Raw genomic sequence first — 21,384 nt, forward strand, 5'->3', positions numbered from 1 at the left:
GATGCTAAAGTTGATTGCTTAGTGTTTGAGAAATTGCTTCATTCAAGCAAATGTTGTTGTTTTTTTGTTTAAAACCAATGGACTGTTTGTATGTGTTGGCCTGAGAATATTAACTGCTTTGTTTCATTGCCCAGATGCATACCAACATGGCTACTCTGCTGTGTTGATTAGTTAATGCTAATGTGTAGCAGTTTCTATGAAGTTGTATAGTTCTGCTCGTTGGCTATTTACTTAATATGTCAAAGTGGGTTCGGATGAAGCTTATGAGGCCAACTGATATAAAAATAATGTTTGCATGGAGAGTTAACATTAGAGCAGCAGACTATCATGGAATTGCCTATTTCTTTTAAAATTTGTTAAACATTTATGGGTATATGGTCAATGATGGGCCAGAGGGGGTGGGAAGGGGAGGGGCCCCAGGTGGGCTTGTACACATTTATGCTTCCCAGCCATATCCTGCCCAATTGTGCCACTTCTGTGGTTTCTCAAAGCCTGAAGAATGTTTCAGGGGTTTCTCAACAGTAAAACATTGAGAAAGGCTGCCCCAGGAGGACCACTAAGGTCAATGACAAATCTGTCTCGGGGTATATTCAGTGGTTTGCGGGGGAGGGAGTTCCGATAGAGTCACCAAATATGCAGTGTTGATGCTGGAGCATCTCCTAGAAAGAGCCCCCCAAGTTTCAAGAAAATTTGACCAGGAGTTCCAGCTCATTGTGCACCAAAAATGTCATTAGCCTCCATTGTTTCCAGTGTGGTGGGGTATAGCGAGGCAATATGAGCCCAGCAGAATGTCCCATTATCAGTGTCAGTCCATAAACAATCTGCCTTGATGCTTGAAGAAGGCTTTCACATCCATCCTCGATTTTATGTCTGTGGCTTGATGAATAGCATGCTTCTCTTCTGGTATGTATTCGCTTTGTTTCTATGGCTGTACAGATGCGCTGGATTTTACGATGAGTCCTTAAGATGTCCTTTCAGGAAAACCAATGCAAGATGGATTGGAGCCACAGTAAAAATGATGTGATAGTTGCAATGAGCATCTCAGTGTTCATGGTTCTTTCCCCCCATTCTTTCCACTGCTCAGCTATCTATTTAGTTTGGGACTATGGATGAGTACAGAGAGCATCTTAAGTATGCAGATGCATGTCTGGAAATGTACAGTGGATTCATTCATGTATTCCAGCCACATCTACATATACTCACCTGCAAAGCTTCACCTGGAAGGTGATGATGAAGGATGGCTTCTGGAAACTACTTGAGAAACTTAGATGGGAACAAATACTTGGATTCAGACATATCTGCCTTTATGTCCAGCACAGTATGCGGTCTGTCAGACCTAATCAAGGCCTTTGAGTGGAAGAATACAAATGCAAGGTAGAGTCACCTGTAAGTGAAGGAAGACAGCGCCTCAATGGAAAACAAAATGATTTAAAAATTGAGTTATCCTACAGAGTTAGATCACTAGATGAAGTGGCCTGGAAAAGGAGGAATTGCCCATTGTCAGGCATGCTAGTTTGTTTTAGGAACTTTTAACCTTCCGAAATGCCCTGCAACATACAAACGGTGAAAAATGCTATAAGGAAGTGAAAGACCAATACAAATCTGGGACTACACATTCAATTTGCATACCAATTACAGTTATAATGCTTACATCTAACCTTTCCCTCATAGTAGCAGAGCCATTTGAAACTTAGCCCCTCTAATATGGAGGTCCTGTGGACCACATCCAACCTGTCTTGAGGTAACTGCACTTGCTCCCAGGTGATTTCTGGATTTGCTTCAAGGTGTTGGTGTTAACCTTTAGTTTAAGGCGAACTGCGGCCTGAACCCAGTGTATATGAGGAACCGATTAACTCCCAAAGGACATTATGATTGTCCAGTTCTAACAAATTGGTGATTCCTGGCCCAAAGATGGCATGTCTGGTCTCGGCCAGGGACTTTTTGGTCCTGGCCCCCACCTGGAGGAATGAGTTTCTGGAAGAACTAAGGGCCCTTATGAAACTGCAGGACAGAGCTCTTTTGCCAGGCATTTGGTTTGGGCCAATGAACACCACCACACCACTGGATGGAAACATCGACAGGGCTCCCTCTATATCCTATATTCTCCCCCTCCCCCTGGAAGCCTAAGTATAGTGGCATGAGCTGCCTGGCTGGTTCACTGGTTGATTAATTTATTTTAAAGTTAATGTTAGTGTTTTAATGTTTGATGTTTATGATAATGTATTTATTATTATGTATTGGTTTTAAAATGTTGGAAACCACGCCAAGCCAGCTTGCTGAGATTTGTGGTGTATCAATCAATCAATCAATCAATCAATCAATCAATCAATCAATCAATCAATCAATCCCATTGGGGAGATTTAATGGAGTCCCATTAAAATGTACATAACTGTAACAAGGTGTAGTAAATCCTTTCTAACAAGGAATTTACACTTTCCAGTGGAGTCAGAATCAAGTTTTAAATAAATTCCAACTTGGAATGCCTTCTAATCAGAACAGGTTAACAGACAGGTTAATATCAGGCAGCCATAGATCTTTTTTGAGTGGCAAAACAAATAGGGGAAAGGGCTTCAGGGTTTTGTCTTCCAAAAACTGTGAAATAGAGAGCCAGTTTTTATATACTCTTATAGTCTATAAATATTCCTGTGTATATGAGACTTGTGGGATCCTTATAAGTTTGGTCCAGATTGAGAAAAGAACTTTGCTAGCAAGGTGATTTGCATGATATTAGCCATCTCTTCTTTGCTTACTGTCAAAATTATTTAAGCTTGCTGTGACCTATTTAAGGGTCTTATGACAAGATTACAAAATCCCAATGAATTCCATGCAGCAAAGAGTGTGATACATTTGTTTCTATGGAGATAATGGTCAGAATTTGCAAGCCTGTGACTAGACTTGTCTCCTTAGCAGTTTCTTCTCATTGGATTTCTTAAGACAGAAGCAGGTTGGGTGTTTTGTTTTTTGTTTTTAAACTGGATTTGTATTTTGCATTTAGCATGCCTGGCATGGAGAATTTTGGGAGCAGGCTTGGTATGGCTATAATTCCAGCTGTCAGCATTTGTTATCAATGCCTATTTTCAGAGGCAGAGTCAACTGTGTTCTTGTGCCTACTGCTGATGTTGAGCAGACTGCCTCTGCCCGAGCATTGGTCCTCCCCCTGAAACACAGACTATCAAATCAAGGGCAGCACGTCAGTAATTGATTAGGAGCGGCTATAAAATGAATTGAGCCACACAAAGAAACATTTCCTTTTCTTTGGTGATCATGGCTGAAACTTTTATTTGTTAACTCCTCCACCCACTGCTGCTGCCAGTTGTTCACAGTTACAAAACAGCTGGGCTACTCTGTCACTGCACCCTGCATTCAAGAACAATTATCAATCCAATTAGTATAACATTTACTGACAAAAAGTGTCCAAATTAAAGAATACTGTCATTCCTTAATGTTATCTGCTTATAAATATGATCATTAGAAGATCCTGAAGATTGCAAATTTGTAATGTGAATTTCCCAGCATTTATAGCTGGTACAGGAGGTGGACGTTTTCGTAACAATTAACCACATGGGAACCAGTTCTGAATTCAGCCTGGTAATGCGGAAACTGATGCTGGATAAAGCTTTCTGTTTGGTTCTCCCCTTCCCCCTTTTAAGATGACTGACATGTACAGAATAGTATTTTCTTCTGGCTTAATGATAGCTAAACAGGGCAGGAGAAGGTGAATTACACTCCTGGTAACAAGTTCCAGGAGTTGATAGGCCTCCTGTTCCATATGCAGTTTCTACAAGGGACATGCTGATTGTTCTTGGAGCTCTGAGGATGTGAGAAAAAAAATCTATACCTGCCTGGTAAATGACCTACTGTCTATAGTATTATTTCACAGTTGCGAAAGTCACTGAGACCCATTATGCATGGAGCTGGAAATCCAGAATGGTGGCAGCAGGGCAGCCCCGATTATGCACCCTGCTGCCGCCATGCCAGCCCTGGCCCAGTGCCCTAGCCCCAGAAGATCTTCGACAAGGGAACCTGGAATCTTCCGTGTTCCCTGGGATGCCGTGGGTGCCAGTGGAGGCTGGGTCGGGCCAGCCCCATTCATAAGCAGAAGAGCCGGGCCTTTCGGACCAGCCCTTCCCTCAACGTACGGTGTCCCTGGAGGGATACTGCACATCCCTGTTGGCTCCGCGGAGCTGGCCAGGGAGTCCCCCTACACCCACATTGGTGGAAGAGCAGCATGCCACTTCCTGCCATTGTGTGGTGGGGGCCCCATTTCCCCTATTCCGCACCGCTCCCCTCCTCACTGCTGCTGCCTCCAGGCAGCATGTCGGGCTTTCTAGCCTTGCATTTTATGCACGCGTGTGCACGTGCGCTACGCCAGGGCAGCCCATACTCTGGGGGATTCCCTCCTCCGTGTGTACATGGGAAGCACCGGGGCATGCTGCCCTGGTGCAATGCCTGGCAGCAGCCTGGTATGGCTGCTGCAATGCATAATGAGTCTGAGTCATGTAGCACAGAAGTATAAAACACAATGTTTGAACTGCCCCCTGAAGATCTGCTTCTTAATGATGACACTTGCCAACAGTTTGTAGGTTTTACTTATTCTTGTGCTAGAATATTGATGAATTGAAAGAAAGAAATAGACTTAGCTGTCCTCAGATAAAACCAATCCAGAAGCTTTGAGAACCACTGTTGCAGAATGGTTATCTCATTGGATTAGAATCTTGGAAGATCCAAGTTCACTTGGCTATGCTGCCATGACACTTGCTGCTTGACACTGGTCTGGTAATTTTCCGTTAGCCTCAAGCACTTCAGGGAGTTTTTGTGAGGATAGAACTGGGAAGGGAGGCCCACATATGCTGTTGTGAACTTTTTAAAAGAACATGATAAAATGCAGCAGATAAATTTGTAAGCAGTTCACCTCCACATTCAAGACCATTCTCTGAAGTTTTATTCTGATAGCATTTCATGTCATAGAGATGAGTGCCAGATGTTTCTTTCTTCCCTAGTATGACTGGTAATGCTGTCTAGTTTCAACAGTGAGGACTCCATGAAATCTTGAAATGGCCATGACATTTGCACTAATTCAGAATATGGAAAATAGATTTCCAATAGTCACACTGGAGTTAGTATTTTAACTGCTCATCCTTTATCACCCAAAAGACTTGAATATTTTCTAAAGTTGAATAACTTTTTGGAGTGCCACTTCCCCCCACCAAGTTTTTCTGCACCCTTTAAAAATTAGCTAGGCGAAAGTTAGCTGCACAGCTTGAGAAAGATCATGTTTGGGTGATGGGGATGAGTGACTGCACAAAGTGTATCTGGTCAGGGGAAATCAGAGAAAACGTCACTGAAAGTGCTGCAGATCTTCTATGGCAGGAAGTGGCATCTTCTCACATCTTCTCAAAGGATGTCTCCTTTGCCTGCTGCCAGTGGTCACAACATATGAAGAAACCCAATCTGAAGTGGTTTCCTACTAATTCTTCAGTATGCCTACAACTTCCTCCCAAAACTTGGTTCACCATATCCTGAATGGAAGATACCACACAACATTAATGGGATTATTAATTACAAATTAAACTGTGCAACTTATTACACTCCCCCTTCCCCCTGATATGCAGCATCCCTAAAAGCTTGCCTTATTTGCTTTCCCAGTGTTTGGGCAGTGCCACGCTGGCCCTAGAAAATATGCAGAGAGATGCTGCCCATGTGGCATATCCCATACATCATGCAATATAAGAAGTTCAGGTGGTTCTATTCAGCCATGACCAGCTGGTTTGGGTGCCTTACCCATCCTCTGATGCCTCAGGATGCTTGCAAGTCTAATCACAGATATCTAATTCTTACCAACCCTAGTTTAGGACCCTGTAAGTCTCCCAGGATCAAGACTATCTATATAAATCAGTCTTGCTACAAAGGTGTCAAGCTGGTAAAAAGGCTCCTATCCATGCCAATTGAATAGTAAACCTAAAAAGTTCCTGGTTGCCTCCGAAGTCAACAGATAATCTCTAATTGCTGTCGCAGGGAAAGGAGTTCCATAATAAAAGTGTAACATAATTTATTTGCTTGCTTGTCTGTCTTCCCAAAGGGACCCAAAGTGCCTCACATCAGGCATAAAAACTAAAGCAAAATAGTGAAGGGCTTTTGAACTGAGACAATGCAGAATCTCTTCCGTCTGACACTCTTAACAGTTGACCACTGCTCAGAAGTTGTATAGGAATTCAGTTCTGCTCGCTTATGTCTGTGTCACTATGACAGGACAACTGGCACCTTTGTGTGACATTGCTACTTTTTGCCTTCTTCCTTTGCCTTCTGCGCTCTCTGTTATAGCAATAAGTTGCAGCAGCTTTCTGAGTTTGGTGTGAAACTGAACCATCTGGATACTTGCTGGGTGAGTGCACAGAAACACTCATGGAGCCCTGTGTAACAGAGTAGTTGTTTTGTGCTGCCCTTGTTTGTATCCTCTGTTCCAGTGAATGTAGAAGAACAGCTTGTGAATCTCTCCTAAATATGGCCGCTAAGTACAAGTTTTAAAGAAAGTCCTGAAATGTCTTGAAACTGGGGAGTGGGGGAGAGAGCAAACTGAGCTGGAAGCTTTTCAGTTGTAGAATTGGATCTCTTGGGCTGATAGCTGGGGACTGCTTCTTCTTTCATTAGTACAAGTTTTGCACCAGTGCACAGTAATTGCACCAACTTCATTGGGATTACATTGGCATAATGGAGAATAATTTGATCTTCTCTGTCGTGTTCTTTCTACTACAGACAATTTTAGCTGTTTTTAACAGTGTGGTTTTGGGGATGGAATGGATTAGGCAGGCTATATTGGCAGCTTTCTCCTGCTTCTTCTTTAGCAGGGCACATAGGTGGTCTTCATGTATAAACATCTGATTTCTTCACTAGTAGATATAGAAGAGAATTTTACACTGTGAAAATGAAGTTGATGTGTCAGCAAGGCTATTTCTAGTAAACAATATCATCCTCCCGGTTTCCTATCTGTAATACAGCTGGAACAGAAGACCAGCATCTGCCCCAAAACTATTTAAAACTGTCGTGCTCTTCTAAGATCTGCAGGTTGTACTCAAATGCATGTCTGAATATCTGTCTATTTCTACATACATTTTAAAATCCATACATTTTAAAATCCAATATTGAGATCTCTAACACCGAGATCATGGTTAGATCTATTGTATTGGTGCCACCCTCTTCTGAACATTATTCTCTCCACCAGGCTGAACTAAGATCAGAATTGTGAACACCGCCGCTATATGTTATGTGATATGTTATATGTAACTTTTAATTGGGGTTTTTATGGGGATTTTATTGTGTTTTAACTATTTATGTTGTAAACCGCCCTGAGACCTATTGGGAGAAGGGCGGTCTAGAAATTAAATAATAATAATAATAATAATAATAAAAATCCAGGGGTTTTTACTGTGGTATATGTACTGAAATGTATATTTTCCCCATCATTGGCCTTTGATCTTAAACAATTTTTTTCAGTGTCACATCAGTGATTAACACATATGCATTCGGGGATTAGACAGGATTAAGTTGGTCATGAAATGGTATCTATCTCTGGCACCACAAACAAGCTAACCGCCCAAGGAGCATAATTACCATGTCTGTCTGTAATGAATTTCAGTGGCAGCCCAAGAGTGGCAGCAGCCTGACCTTTAAGATAATCCTAATGGAACAGAAAGTGCTTTTTTGTTTAAATTAGTGTGAGAAGTTGATTTTCTTTGTTTTGCAGTCAATTGTTAAAAAATAATAAATATGATGTAGAAGTTAATTTCCAAAGTTTATGCCAATAAAAGGTTACTGACTGACAAATTTCCAAAGAATGATATTCTCTCCTCTTCTCCCTTGTTCTATGTACCATTTTACTCAAGAAGACTACCCTGAATGTAAGATGATCCCCAGCCTTATAGACAAAACAGTTTTATTACTTGAAATAACTGCAATTTGTATACCCATGGAAGACTATCCCCTTTAATGATAGCATTTCAGGGAGGGGGACACTAGTTCTGATTTGAGTAAATTTAATTCTATTTTAATAAATAACGGTTCTTAAGACAGTATATACATATGATTTTTCACTGTCAACCCCTCACCCTTTAGTGAATTTTTTTTGTTTTTATTTAAAAAAAATATGGAATGCTTCACGAATTTGCTTGTCATCCTTGCGCAGGAGCCATGCTAATCTTCTCTGTATCGTTCCAATTTTTTTTAGTATATGTGCTGCCGAAGCGAGCACCCTTTAGTGAATTTTTGAAAGCAGTGATTTTTATTTTTCCAGCCAGAGTGAAATGTTTGATCCTGGTATTTAAAAGATTTACTGGGGTAGAAGATGGAAGAGAAATGAAAGAAAATTAGAGCAAGGGAGATTTGTATGAAATCTTTGCAGTTGACATATTGCTCAAATACACATTTATGGCCGAGATTTAGGATCATTCCATGGAGTTGCTACATTGGTCCCTTCCTCATTTCTTAATCTGAATAGGACTTTCTGTGAGGCAATCTAATTGTCTAAACCAGTGGTCCCCAACCTTTTTATCACCGGAGACCAGTCAAAGCTTGACAATTTTACTGCAGCCTGGGGAGGGGGTAGTCTTTTGCAGAGGAACGTCGCCGCCGCCTGAGCTCCTGCTCCACTTGCTTTCCCGCCGGGGCCCCTGACTTCCCTCCACCCGCTGGGGAGCGCTGCCAGCAGCAGCTGCGCAGTGCCACACCAAGGGGGAGCCCCAGCCATGGCGGCCACTGGAGAGCACAAAAGGTGAGCCAGTGGCAGAGTAGCAGGGCAGCCCCCGAGGCAGCAGCTGGGGAGGAGGATAAGGAGGAGCCAAGGCCCATTACCGAGTGATCCACGGACTGGTCCCGGTCCCTGTACCGGGGGTTGGGGACCACTGGTCTAAATAGTTGATCTTGAACATTGATGACAATTAGGCACATGGATGCCACATGACTGTTATTGGGATGAACTGGTACTGGACTTGTATTAGTGCTAAAAATGTAATTTCAAGATTGCTATGAACAAAGCAGATTCAGGTGGGTAGCCATGTTGGTCTGAAGCATCAGAACAAAGTTTGAATTCAGTGACACCTTTAAGACCAAAAAGGTTTTACTCATGTACACAAAATCTTATACCTTGAGTAAAACTTGGTTGCTCTTAAACATGCCACTGGATTCAAACTGTGTTATAAACACAGCAGTTACTGTAGGATCAAGATTGTGGGCTGGATCCTATTAGCTCTTCCACTGGCACAAGAGGGTGGAGAGTAAGGGTGCCAAACTCTATGTGAGACCTGGGGATAACTGGAATTACAGTTAATCTTCACAATGGAGAAAATGGATGCTTTGGAAGGGAACTGTATGGCATTTTATTACAGTAAGTTCCCTGTCCTTTCCAGGCTCTATTCCCCAATCTCCATAAATTCCCCAATCCGGATCTGGACCTACCCTCTCATCATCTGCTTTTGGCGAAGGGTCAGCTGCCAACCCTAGTGAAGGGCACATTTTGACCCTTCCCCAAGATTATGAACAAGATCATGGGAACTGCAGACACAATAAAAGGGCAGAACTGCAGTAAAAATGTGGCAACTCTGACTTTCCTCCTTCCTGTAAAAGTGAAAAACCTGATAGGATCTAATTGCATTTTTAGAATACTGTTATTTTAAATAGCATTTGGTTTGGGAAGGCGATGGACACTTTAAATCTACAGATTACTTCTGTATTGTGACACTCACCTTAGCTCTGATTCTGTCCTTTTGTTGGATTGCTGAAGGAATGGCAGTAATCCGGGTCAGTGTCACCTAAGTATTTCCTAGTCCAATCTGGTGACAGTGAAGTAAAGTGATTGCATGAACTTATTGATGCAGTTACTTGGCATGCTAGTGTTGCTGACCCCAATGGAAGGCATTACTGGTGCAAGAAGTAACTAGACCAATCTATCTCAATATCTTTACCATTAAGAATCCCCTGAAAGATTCTTCAGGCTTCCAGAAACCCTAGAAGTGATATTAGCAGGTCACACCTTCCTGCCATGCCCCTAGAAGTCACACATATATAGTATACACACAAACATACACACACAAAAACTCCAACTGAATCAGTGAAACCCTTCTGGGGACATCATGAAATCCCATTGTGAGAAAGCCTGAATTAGACTGTTGTAGAAAGGTTTCCTACATTAACATATTTTAAAGTTTTAAGTTGGTTAACACATGAGGTGTGTGTTTATGTGTGTGTGTGTGGGGGGGGCTTATGTGTATGCATACTATGTATCCTATAGTATGCAGTCCGATGTAAAGTGTATGCCTATTCCTGAAGGATATTTGCTTTTTAAGAAACATAATGGAGAATGATCTATATTCATATAACCCAGCCATTCTATAATTTTTTTTACCATTGAGAGCCCCTGAAATATTCTTCAGGCTTCAAGAAACCCTAGAAGTGATGTCAGCAGGCCATACCTCCCTGTTAAACCCCTGGGAGTCACATGTCACCAGAAGTGACATCACCTTGACACTCCTACCCAGAAACTCCTCACATGAAAACCAGTTGCTACCATGTGCATAGAGCCTCGGCCAGCGCTTTCCACCACCACCCTAGGTCTTTCATTGGCCTTTTTTGTGTGTGTGGAAGGGAGAGCAGGTTGTCATAACCATATATGGTCATATCACCTGATTTAAAAAATTATATAAAAATTAATTGCCCATCCAATTGAATAAATTCAGGGTCATCGAGAAGCGCCAGGTTTTCACAAACTGCTTGTTGAGAAAACCCTATAGTACAAGTTAATTCTGCATTAGGGAAAATGTAAATGAGTGGAATGTTCACTGGAACAGGGCAGAAAGCAACTTTTACAGAAAAGAGCCAAGCAAAACATTACAGTATGGCAGAGCACTGATGTTGGATAGCTTTACTAAGTTAGAACTGAGTGATAAGGATGCCGACGTCACTTTTATTACGGCTGAATTTCTGTCCTCAGTTTTTAAATTTAAACTTTCTGACGTATCCTGACTAACTTTGTTTATCCTGCTTATCTGCTTTATGCCAATAAAGGTATTGTATTGTATTATATTGTAAGTTAGAAATGAAATTATTTTAACATCTGAAGCACACTCCATGATCCATAAAAGTCATAGATCAGACATAGCACTAAAATATATGGCATCAGAACTGAACTCTTGATGAGTATGGCACAGAAGCTTCACTTTTCATATATTGGAGAAAAAAACTGTTTGAGGAAAAAGTTGCAGCAGTGTAAGTAGGTCAGTTTATTTTTAGATTTATACCCTACCCTTCTCAGGGCAGCTTATAACAAAATTTAATACATAGTTATTAAATACTAATCACAGTTTACAAATTATAAAATTAAATTTTATTTTTTTTAAAATACGGATCCAGTTGTATGGAAGACTATGGTCACCTCTTGGCACAAAGCATTGCAATAGATACTGACTGGGGCGGGGGGGGGGATAGAGTTCTTGGGGAGTTTTCTACAGGGGGACTTTTGGTCAGAGTGGCTAGCATAAGCTTGATGTTATTTCTAGAGTACAGCCATGGGCCTGGCAGAACAGCTTTGTAGAACAGATTAAGGATGCTGCTTTCATTAGACAGAATGTTCCATCAGGCTGGGACCAGGGCTAAAAAGGCCCTGGTCGATGCCAGTTTTACTTCTTTGGGACCCTGAGTAAGTTTCGGTTGTTAGATCTTAGTGCTCTTTGGCCGGGGGGGGGGGGGTAGTGGAAGAGATGCTCCTGCTGATACAAGGATCACAGACTGTTTGGGGTTTTAAAGGTTAGCACCAAAGGTTATTGGTCATGTTTTTTTAAAGGAAATATTCACTGGAATGGGACCATTTGCTTATATGTGCATTTAAAATAATAACAGTAAGGGGTAGATAATGGCCACACTCAGGAGCCAGAAGAAAGATGAGTGAAGACTATGAGCACTACTTGTTTTCCAAGTTCACATCTTTCCTCTCAGACAATGAGTGCCATTGAAATCTTCCAAGCATCAGAAATTGTCAAATGAAATTCAGTTTTCTGTGATTTCAGAATGCAGGTGTCCTAAAAAAAGAGAATTGGTTTCTTCTTAAGTAAAGAGGAATTGGTTACAAAATTGATTGTGGGGATGACACCTGTTTGCCGAGACACTCATACTCCAATGTGGTTGCAAACAGGAATTTGAGAGTTTCTGAAACCATGAAGCTTTCACAATCCTGTTTTTATGCTGTGAGTGTGGATGAGAACTTGCAATCAGGGGGCAAAGGTATGTTCATCTCATCATAAATGAATACTTTTTCCAGTATGTGTTACAAAAAATCATAGTGTGTGCAAAACACATCAATCGTACTACACAGAAGATCTGCATGGTATCCAGGTGCTATAAGCTTATCTTTTGAACACAGCTATATATGTTGGTATCCCTCAGTGTCCTCGCAGTTGTCCAGTTTGCCCATTTCAGATTCTCTTTCTTTCCTTTTCCTTCTTTTTGATAGTGTGGACTGCTTAGTTTTTCAACCAGCTCTTTGTTTATTTCATCTCCTTGTTGTTGCTGTGCACTTCACGCTGAGAATGAAAACAAACTTTAGTTGAACCTCCCTTTGTTTAGAATAAAGGATAAGCATTGGAGGGGGGGGGAGAAGAAAAGGGAAAAGATGACATTGCATGGACCCTTCTTTCTGATGAAATGAAAGCTGAATGTCAAAGAGATAAGCCCAAGATAGTAAGAGGGTGAGTTCAGAGTGAACAAAACACACTACCAGGGAAAACAGGAAAATATTGTCACTCCTGATGTGTAGGAAGTGCTGATTTCTTCCTATTAGTATTCCAGTGAGATGTTGCCAAGTACAAAATGAAAACCTTCTCCTTCAAAAGCAAGAGATAAGGAAAAGGGCCAAGTAAGTTTGATTTTAGTGTGTGGAGATTAAACGGCTATTTGAGTTAAATCTGTGATACAAAACTGTTAAGGTCTTTTTTGACCAACTATGTCTACATCTTTTAAAAACATAAGCACTTCAAACCACCTTACAGGACTGTTATGAGTTCTTATAGAGGAGGGGCAGGATAAACAAAATTTATTATCTGTCCTAAGTTTTCAAATTACAGTTCTTTTACAAATTATTTATGTATTGCATTTCCAGTTAATCTTTCTCACCATTTAGGGATTTCAGGATATTAAAGACTGTACAAGTTTAGACTTATTCATTCAATACATTAAAGCACAAACTAGTTTGGAGTTACCAAAGAAAGCCATAGAGTTCAGTATATATCCAGATAAGGAACTGACGGAACTTGATCAATTCTGCAGTGCCTGCAGAAGGGAGCTCCTCCGCCAGAAGTTGGTTTAGGTTGACTTGAACAAATGACTTGCCATTGGCCCCCAAGACTTCCTCACATGAAAACCACTACAGATTTGTCCAACCCATGGGGCTGTCAGTACATTGCAGTTAAATTACTGTTCTCACCATTTTTCTACTGTTCCACTGTTCCAGCATACTTTTCTATTGTCAACACTGTATTGTTATTGTTTACAACTATTAAGTTACCTGTACTGTTCCCTGTTTGGTGTAGTGGAGAGCCAGTTTGGTGTAGTGGTTAGGAGTGTGGACTTCTAATCTGGCATGCCGGGTTCAATTCTGTGCTCCCCCACATGCAACCAGCTGGGTGACCTTGGGCTCGCCACAGCACTGATAAAGCTGTTCTGACCGGGCAGTGATATCAGCGCTCTCTCAGCCTCACCCACCTCACAGGGTGTCTGTTGTGGGGAGAGGAATGGGAAGGCGACTGTAAGCCGCTTTGAGCCTCCTTTGGGTAGGGAAAAGTGGCATATAAGAACCAACTCTTCTTCTTCTTCTTCTTCTTGTTTACTGTAAATGGCCCGGTTCTATGTAAACGGCCCTGAGCCTCAGGGGATGGCAGTATGTAAATATAACAAACTAATAAAATTAGCCACTAAATAACATTGTGGTAATTTTTGCAGTAATGTAAGGCAGTGGTCCCCAACCTTTTTATCACCGGGGACCACTCAATTCCGGGGACCACTCAACGCCTTTTACTGAGGCCCGGTGGGGGGGGTAGTTTGCTCCTCTACTCTCAACCACTGCCCTAACGCTCTCTGATCGCTATTGTAATGTTTAAACATCCCTTCAAAATAAGATACAGACACGCCACAACAATGAATTGTGTTGTAAAGGGCTGAGGGGGATGAAGTAAAGGGCCGGGGGGGGTGGAGAGAAGGCATCCTTCGGGGCCCACCTCCAATTAGTCGAAGGACCACATGTGGTCTGCGGCCCACAGGTTGGGGATCGCTAATGTAAGGCATAAGAGTATGCTTACCCCTATATTAAAAAGGGGACAGGACTGAGATGAGACTGAAACTAGTAGTTTTCTTTTAAACTTGGAGAGTAATAGAAATAGCATCACCTCTGTGGTTTTTAGCATTTATGTAGTGAAAGGTCTGCATTCTCTTTTTAATCTTAGCTGCAGCCTACCTCCAAGTTTTATTGGAGTTGAGAAGGACTCAGAAGATTGTTTACATCAGAGGTCCCCAACCTTTTTATTACAGGGGAACACTTGACAATTTTACTGAGGCCCGGGGGGGGGTAGTCTTTTGCCATGGGACATCGCCGCCGCCTGAGCCCCTGCTCCACTTGCTTTCCCACCGGCATCCCTGACTTCCCGCCGCCCGATGGGGGGCGCTGCCAGCAGCAGCTGCACAGTGCCACACCGAGGGGGAGCCCTAGCCATGGCAGCCACTGGAGAGCACCAAAGGTGAGCCAGCGGCAGAGTGGCAGGGCAGCCCCCGAGGCAGCAGACGGGGAGGATGACAAGGAGCTGCGGCCCGGTGCCAACTGATCCACAGACCGGGGGTCGGGGACCGCTGGTTTACATAATCCTGGTGAATTCTTGGTATTTTTAAAATTCAGGACCCAAAATTTCAGGATTCTCAAAAAAGTCGAGTCCAAGTACCAGTTGTGTACCAATTTTCAGAAATTTCAATATTTTTTTAGTCTAGTAGACGCGAACGAGAAACCAGAGGGAGGGGGGGAAAGCAGGAGCAAAGCTGCTAAAAACAACAGAGGTTGCTCAGATAGGGCTCTTTTGTGGGTAGTCCATTTGAATTGAACTGCCCAACAGAGCTTGCCAAAGAGGCACTGCTGCAGAGGAGACATTCCCCACAGACTCTACTGCCCAACAGAACCAGGCCAAGAGACAATCCTGCACTCCCTGTAGGCTCAACTGGACCCTGGTTTAAATCAGACTGCCAAAATGAGCGTGCCAAGGAGTCGATCCTGTGTGGCTCTCCTGAGTTTAGACTGGACTGTCCAACAGTGCCTGCCAAGCAGCTGATCCTGACAGGCTTGACTGGTGCTCTGCTAGCCAGCCAGATTTAAACCGGCCTGCCCAGAGCTGATCCTGTGGGGGTGAGCACTCCCTGAAGGCTCAGTTTAACCCAGACTGCCCAACAGAGCCTGCTAAGGAGTCCATCCTGCAGGGAACGTTTTTTAGGAGGGGATTTTTTTGGTTTGGTTCTTCTAGAACCAGACCAGCAGCGGAGCGCTGCTGCTGGGGGGTTCCCTGCCCGGCGGCCTGACGCGGCGAGAGGCGCGAAGTGCCTCTCGCCGCGTCAGGCTGCTGCCCGAGGGAGCCCCCGGCAGCCGCGCTCCCCGCCAGAAGGCTGCGGCACCATCCATTGCTATCCGGAGCGTCAGGCCGCCGCCCAGGGAGCCCCCGCCAGAAGAGAAGCCCGGACCATCAGGTAAGCTGCCGCGGCCGGGGGGGCTCCTCTCTCCCTTCCCCTTGCCCCTTCTCCCCTTTCAAGGCCCAATTTTAGAAATGGGCTTTGAAACTAGTACTTGATAAAAACATTGATTATTCTGTTTGCACTGGGAACTTCACTGCCCTAGCTCTTGTGCAGGAGCACAAATCGGGGGTGGATGAGACACACCAAGCCAAATGCTCCCCCATGAGGATGCAGGAAGAGGTGGGGCAACCTGCTATGATGAAAACTCCAGCCTGTAGCCGACCATGAAACCTCCAGTGCATAAACGGTCTAAAGTAAGCTTTCTTCCCTAAATTGACCCCAAATAAGGATCTTGTTAAGGGCCCATAATTCCTAACTGGTGTGTGTAGGTTCTGTTAGGTAAGGTTTTCTGTCAGAAAAAAGAACAGCTTTGAACCTGCTGAGGTAGCTTGTCCTTGTTATTTTTAAACTTTATTTGTGCACCCACTTTACATTTTATATTTGTTACATCCACACATCTTTATTATTTAATATTTTAAATTTATTATTTAAATTATTAAATAAGCCTTTGTTGTTCATCTCCATTTGTGTCTTATCTGTCCATTTAAAAATCTAAGAAGCAGGGGTCACTGTGTACCTCACATCTAAGTAAAGCCTTAGTCTAGCAGGTTACTAAATGAGAGACCTTTAGGGAACCATACAGTTCATATGCTACAAATCTTTATTCTAAATGTTGTGTCCCCTTATTTATTTGAGTGTGGATGATTGGGATATTAAAAGCCTACAGGGGAGGCCCAGGTCACAGAGAAGCCTTAAATCTAATACTGTGGGCAAAGTTGGCAGGAGCTAGGAAGCCTCCAGTTTGGGACAAGTCAGTCAAGAGGGTAGATTGTGTAAACACTCAGTTAAAAGGATAGGAGTGCAATAGAACTTGGGAGTGAGGGCACGATGGGGACTGAAGGCCATGTGTGGTGACTGAGGGGCCAAGGGAGGTGAGGATTTCTAGAGAGGGAAACTGATTAAAGATATTTGTATGCTAGTGCTGGAAGTATCTAAGTCAGTCTTGGAGTGCTGGAGTGTTTGATGTTCAGTGAAAATTTAGATATGTATCTCAGAAACATGGTGAAATTGAGAAAATCTCTGAGATACAGTCATTCCTGGATATAAATTCTATATATAGGGAGAGCATGAAATGATGGTATTGCACTGTATGTCAAAGCTGGCATAGAATCTGAGGTTAGGAAACATCAGGGAAATTAATTCCCCAATGGAAGTGATATGGATGAAAATACTGGTGTGTGTTTGGGGGGGGGGGGGTTCTATTGCCTACCTGATCAAATCCATGCTCTAGAAATGAGATTCCCAGACATCATAAATGATGTTCACAGAGCCAACCATTTTGATAATGATCATGTACTCGGTTCTGAGCAGGTCTTAAAACAAAATCCCAAGTTCAGGTCTAGGCTAATGGGGTCTGAACTTGCTGAGAGTGACAGAGGAAAAATATAGCTAAATGGAAGTTCCAGCTCTGTGTAGTGCAGCAGTAAAAAAGGCAAACTATGTTAGGGATTATTTGGAAAGGAAATGAGAATAAAACCCTATTGTAATGCTCATGTATAGATTGATGATGCAGCCTCATTTTGAATATTGCATAGAGTTCTGCACGTTATATTTCCAAAAGGACATTGCAGAGGCAGAAAAAGTACAGAGAAGGGCAACCAAGATGGTTAGAGAGTTGGAGCACCTTCCCTATGAGGAAAGGTTAATGAGTATGGGAATTTTCAGTTTAGAAAATAGATGAGATGGGGGGAATATTATAGAAGTTTATAAACTAATACATGTGATGAAAAGAGTTAAAAAAGCAAATATTTCTCTCTCCCAAAATATTAGAATTTAAAGGCATCCAATGAAGTTAATAGGCAAAAAGACATGCAAAAGATTGAGTAAAATGTGAAATTCACTGCCAGACGATGTGATGATGGCCACAGGAATAGGGGGATTAGGTACATGGAGAATAAGTGGCTACTAGGCATGGTAACTGAGGGGAACCTCCATATTCAGAGGCACTGCTCTTCTGAGTACCATAGCTGGAAGGCTTCAGCAGGGGAAGGTCTTATTCTCTGTGTTTTTCTTCGCCATTTAGAGTAGTGGTCCCCAACCTTTTTATCACCGGGGACCACTCAGCGCTGGGGACCACTCACCGGGGACCACTCAACGCCTTTTACTGAGGCCTGGTGTGGGGGGGTAGTTTACTCCTCTACTCTCAACCACTGCCCTAACACTCTCTGATCGCTATGGTAATGTTTAAACATCCCTTCAAAATAAGATACAGACACGCCACAACAATGAAGTGTGTTGTAAAGGGCTGGGGGGGGGTGAAGTAAAGGGCCGGGGGGGGAGGCGTCCTTCGGGGCCCACCTTCAATTAGTTGAAGGACCACATGTGGTCCGCGGCCCACAGGTTGGGGATCGCTAATTTAGAGGAACTGGCTGGCCACTGTGCGAGTCAGGATGATGGGCTACTGGTCTGACCTGCAGAACTCTTCTGATCCTCAGAAGGAAGCTACCTCTGATCCTTATCCTCCATCTTTCTCACCTTATAGTTTCCACAGCTTGCACATTAGGAGTCAATGTATTATAGGTAATTCATATATACAGAGATATCTCAGATGATGAGCATGTAATTCATTGTATTCCGATGTTAACTGTAAACTGCTGAGAGCAGTGGAGCCAAACGCAAATAATAAATAAATAAAATAACATTCATAATTGAAGAGATTGTCCTTCAAGTAAGTCATTCTCAGACCATACACAACATTAAAGCCTTGGATTAGACCCAGAAGTACAGTGGAAATCAATGTAGCTGTTCTGAATTAGAGTCAGTATATTCCTGTCTACATAATCTAACTAGTAGTGTTATCTGCTATGAAACGTCTGTAATAATCTTCAAGGGCAGTTCCACACAGAGCATACTGTGTAATAGTTTGAGGTTTATATTACAGACTCATGGCTCTATGTAGCCTGTCAAACCTATTTCTTTTGCAACCCAGGTTTTTCCCCTCATAGAAAAGTAGCTCAAATGTGATAAAATTCATCAGGCCTATTTAAATTTCCTCTCCCCTCTTCTTTTTAACCAAAATAAAAACAGAAAGACTTCTGGTAGCATCAGGGAATGGTAGTAGCTAAGATTGCAATTCTTCACCTTTTCAGTCAAGCTAGTAACAGATTTAGAAGGAAGCAATTGATGTCTTATTGTCTGGATGTCTTAAGGTAAATAACCCTGAAGAATTTTAAAACAATATGTTTAAAGTGTCAATTTGGACATTGATCCTAAAAATTAGTTGTCAAAAATTTAGCCTGGGGGCAAATTGCTGACTTTTCAAGGCTGCTCACCAGACATTTAAGCTCTTGTCTGCCCAGACAAAATCAGTTCAGGTGAGACTTTTAAGTTCTGTTATGTAGAAGTAGCTTGCCTTAAGCTGCTGGTTGTTATTTGCTTTGAAGAAGCCATTGTTATTTGCATGTGGAAGAAATGTGGCACAACTATTTGTTTTCAGGAAGTAACCACTTTCCAAAGTATTTTGCCATGTTCTCTGAACATATATCAGTGGTTTTTCCCTAATGGTTTAATAGGAGCCTCTTCAGATGTTATACAAATGTCTGAGAACAATGACCATTCCATGAAAGTACCAGGAAGCCATAGTTATTGGTTGGCTGGCTGGCCAGAAGATATCTTGAAGTAATCTATGGACCTCTGCTTCATACTTTACCATGGGAAATATTGGTATACCTGGTTTGCTCATTTTTAATTGATGACTCAGTGTCCTCTCTGAACATAATAAAATCAGAGTCCAGTAGCACTAATACTAGTAAACTGTTACTGGACTCTGATTTTATTGTGCTACTTCAGACCAACATGGCTACTCATTTGAATCTATATCTCTGAACATAGTGATTCTAACTAAAATTGTTTCCTCTGTACTGCAGCCCATAATTGTAACCAAACAATTATTATGCTTATGCCACATCAGGGCCTTTTCCTGGCCTGTAGAGTGAAGTAGCTGGGTAAAAAAAAACACTCTGGCTCCACACCAACCAATCTCATGAGGTTAAAAAAAATGCCCTACTTGGCCCAGGAGGTCACCAGCATTCAGCCCACTGGGTGTTATGTTTATGTAAAGCGCCAGAAGCAAGACAACAGTCTTCTGTAGAGCTGCTTCTGACCTGCTTTCCATTGGCTGCCAAATGCTGAAGTCTCCTCTGGGCCTCTCCCTTCAGCTGGCCACCTGCAGGAATTGTCTTCATGCCCATTCCCTTTTTGGCAGGTATCAGGAGCAGCATTTCCATTCTTTCTAGTGTGTAGTTTCTGAAATGAACAATTAAATTTGAGAGGGATGACTTGCAGTTGTTAGCTATTAGAATCCACCCCCATTCCTAATTCCAATATTGTAGTACCTCTGTGCACCTCACACGTTTTCCCAGTCTTTTCTGTGATCTTTCCCAAACCTGCTTCACTTTATTCCATCTTTGTGGATGGGGAAGTCCAGATCTTTCTAGTCAGAGCTATACAGTGCTATAATGTTATAACAGTCCCTCCCTCCCTCCCTCCCTCCCTCCCTCCCTCCCTCCCTCTTTCTTTCTTTCTTTCTTTCTTTCTTTCTTTCTTTCTTTCTTTCTTTCTTTCTTTCTTTCTTTCTTTCTTTCTTTCTTTCTTTCTTTCTTTCTTTCTTTCTTTCTTTCTTTCTGTGTTTGCATGTTCTCAGGGGGCACTATACCAATATTACATTGCCTTTAAAAACTGAAAAGGTTCTGTTGGCACAGGGGAAAGAAAAGCTGCTGCTAGGGGATTGGAGCAAGGAAACTGCAGAGGAACCTGTTAGGTGGGCAACCTGTTGCATCTTTATTGTATGAGTAGTCATAGCAGTGCTGGGGAAATAACTGTGCCAAAAGTACCATAGTTGGAGCATGTGCCACTTTATTGAATGGTATCACACCTTTGTTCTTAGGAACTTAATGCAGAATTAGTAGGTTTTTTGCTTTAGAGTAGGGACTCAACAATATTGAAATGATGACATAAATAATAGCTTATGTTGGCTCATTTATTTGTTTGTTTTTTAAATCAGGCATCCCTCTGCTGATTGTGGTGAAGGGCAGAAGCATATGAACACAACCACATTCTATGTGGACAGGAAAATACAGGAAGTGTGTCTTTTGGGGGGATACAGTATCCATCAACATGTGGATTTTCTGTTATAATTTCCCACAAAACTAATAAAGGTAAAGGGTGTGCCATTGAGTAGAAACTGACTCATGGCAATCCCATGAGGTTCAACCTCAAGTGGATTTCAGATCAAGAGATGAACAGAGGTAGTTTGTCACTGCCTTCCTCAGCATAGTAGTCCCAGTCTTGCTTGGTGGTCTTCCATCCAGGTACCAACCCTGCTTCTGAGTTATGACAAGATTGGTCTGGTCTGGGCTATTAAGAGCAGAATTGCCTGGCTTGCTAAACCAACTTGAATCTTACATAAGAGAAAGCACAGAAATACTCCCCACCCTTTAAAACAGAGGGAACATATGTTTTATGTCTCTGCTGCAATAAAATGCAGTTAAACCTTGGAAATACATATAAATGCCTAGCAATACT

General features: G+C 42.4%; 1 protein-coding gene and 1 non-coding gene across 6 annotated transcripts in view; one reads left to right on the forward strand and one right to left on the reverse strand.

Moving 5' to 3' along the window:
* Positions 1–21,384, forward strand: part of DOCK4 (dedicator of cytokinesis 4) — a 320,430-nt gene that overhangs the window by 78,903 nt on the left and 220,143 nt on the right. The gene's annotated exons all lie outside the window — the stretch shown is intronic.
* Positions 8,135–8,245, reverse strand: LOC143839193 (U6 spliceosomal RNA). Its single transcript, XR_013231648.1, has one exon. It is a non-coding gene; the product is annotated as a U6 spliceosomal RNA (small nuclear RNA).

Source organism: Paroedura picta, chromosome 5 (assembly GCF_049243985.1).
Source record: "Paroedura picta isolate Pp20150507F chromosome 5, Ppicta_v3.0, whole genome shotgun sequence".
Lineage (NCBI taxonomy): Eukaryota > Metazoa > Chordata > Lepidosauria > Squamata > Gekkonidae > Paroedura > Paroedura picta.